Source organism: Sarcophilus harrisii, chromosome 1 (genome assembly GCF_902635505.1).
Source record: "Sarcophilus harrisii chromosome 1, mSarHar1.11, whole genome shotgun sequence".
Lineage (NCBI taxonomy): Eukaryota > Metazoa > Chordata > Mammalia > Dasyuromorphia > Dasyuridae > Sarcophilus > Sarcophilus harrisii.
Window position 1 is genome coordinate 87374278 of NC_045426.1, and position 2659 is coordinate 87376936.

At 36.8% G+C, this 2659-nt stretch overlaps 1 pseudogene; it reads right to left on the reverse strand.

Moving 5' to 3' along the window:
* Positions 1–800: 800 nt before the first annotated feature.
* Positions 801–2441, reverse strand: LOC100918870 (annotated as a pseudogene).
* Between the last annotated feature and the right edge of the window lie 218 nt (positions 2442–2659).

Sequence of the window (2659 nt, forward strand, 5' to 3'; positions counted from 1 at the left end):
AAACAATTCAATTGAACAAATACAAAAGGAGCTTTTAAAAAAGTAACTGAAGAAAATAATACGCTAAAAATTAGAATTGAACAAATAGAAGTGAATGACTCAATAAGACTTCAAGAATTAGTCAAACAAAAACAAAAAAAAAAAAAGAAAAGAAAAAATAGAAGAAAATATGAAATACCTCATAGGAAAAATAGCTGACTTGGAAAATAGATCTAGGAAAGACAATCTAAGGATTATTGAACTTCTTGAAAGCCATGATGAAAAAAAGAACATAGACATTATCTCACAGGAAATCATAAAGGAAAACTGTCCTGATATCTTAGAACCAGAAGGTAAAATAGCCATTGAAAGAATTCACAGATAACCTCCTAAAAGAGACCCCAAAATTAAAATCCCAAGGAATATCGTGGCTAAAGTTCAGAACTATCACACCAAGATATTGCAAGCAGCCAGAAAGAAACACTTTAAATATCAAAAAGCTACAACTCATAATTAAGCACCAAATAGATAATTTTGATTATTAAGTTTAAAAGTTTTTGTAGAAACAAAACAAATGCAGACAAGATAAGAAGGGAAGCAATAAATTGGGAAAACATTTCTACATTTAAGGGTTCTGATAAAGGCCTCAGTTCTAAAATATATAAAGAATTAACTTAAATTTATAAAATTCAACCCATTCTCCAATTGATAAATGGTCAAAGGATATGAACAGACAATTTTCAGATGAAGAAATTAAAATTATTTCTAATCATCAAAAGTGCTCTAAATCACTACTGATCAGAGAAATGCAAATTAAGACAACTCTGAGATACCACTACACACCTCTCACATTGTCTGAGATGACAGGCATAGTCCAGACACTTGCTGACCTCACAGCCCTGGAGGACCTGTAAGTCTTGCAGTGAATGCAGCAACAGGGTGATGTTATAGGGACACCACAGTGTAAAAAAGACTATCACTAGTGCTGTAGCTGCCCACAGGGCTCCACCCCTGCCCCGAGATTTTAGGATTGTGAGAACGCACCCTATTTGGGGGTAGAAAAAGACCATGGAAAAAGTGGGAGGATAATTCCCAGAATATTTTGCTTAAAATGAAGAAGCACCTTCCACGCAAGTCCATTATCTTTAAAGTCCAGGTAACAACAGCACAGCTCCAGGACCTTCTTGCACTTGAGCAAAGGCCAGGTCAGGGATTGAAAGCACCAGGACCACTGTCTATACCCCACCTGAAAGGAGCCAGCTCTTTGCTGGGGTCCACAGGTGATGGTGGGTCTGAGTATGGACAACATCCAGATTCTTCTCCAGGCTCATGCAGCCAAGAAAGAAAATGCTGCTATGGAAGCTGGCAGTGTAAAGGATGCAGATGGTTTTACAGAGACCTTCCCCAAAGACCCAATGTCAGGCTGCAGAAACCCCCCAGAAAGACAAGGTCAGCACGAAGAAGAGGTTAGAAACAATCAGGTTCAACAAGTATACTTCAGTAACCTGTCTTTTATGGGCAGGGTAGAGAACAGTGAGGAAGAAAAGGTTTCTCCCCACACTCAGGATAAACACTAGGGAATAGGAGGTAGGCAGGAACACTTGGCCAAAGGACAAGATGGCCTCCTTCCTACAGACTGTATGCAGGAAATTGTCAAGGTAGTTGTAGTCATAGATGCTGGTGTTTCCAAAGTGAGTCAATGTAGCTGAGGCAGGAGGGGAGGTGGCTGCCATATGGGAAAGTAAACTACAAAATCCAAAGGAGAAAATAATTTGATCAGGCAAAGTGCATTAACTACTATAAAGAAACAAATATCACATTAAAGGGGAACTCAGTTATTCATTGAGCATAATTTTATAGAGAAGTGAAGTGTTTGATATGAAGACTAAGCAGTAGCAATGCTCCATTTAAATGTGGGAACCATGAAAATTCTTTTTGAGTTTCATTCCTATTTGTTGTGTCCTTGGTCCAGTCCTAAATGAGCACTTCAGGAAAAATGCCAGCAGCTCAGCGGGAGTAATAACCTAAAGTTAGTGGATATCTATCTGTCCCTGTGAATAAAGTTGAGAGGGCAACCTTGGGAAGGCTAAGTTTGGACCCTTTTCATTCATTTTCCCATATAAGAAATCTACCCATCATGTTCCATATATTTAGCTGTTTATAATCATTCTGAATTTTGGGTATAGGCTTTTAAAAGCAGTATTGATGTGTTTTATTTACATCCCTGCTTCATCCTCTCATAGCAAATATATCTAACCAGGGCAAGATAAATTGGAATTTTTTAAAAGTAAATAATGAATCTCTTATTGTTTTAAATCTGAGGATATGGTTAATATTTGTTATCAATAATAAGTAATCTTGACTAATTGAATTCACCTAGAGCTATGATTATTGGAATTTGGCAGTCTACATCCTAAAGACATTCAAAATAAAAGGGGGGCGGGGGAAGGATCTATTCATACCAAAAATATTTATATCAGCTCTTTTAAAAAAAATTTATATCTTTTGATTGACAAAACACATGCATGGGTAATTTTTCAACATTAACCTTGCAAATACTTCTGTTCCAATTTTCCCCCTCCTTTCTCCTCCCCTTCCCCTAGATAGCAAGCAGTTCTATACATGTTAAAATATATGTTAAATACAATATATGTGTACATATTTGTACAGTTCTCTTGTT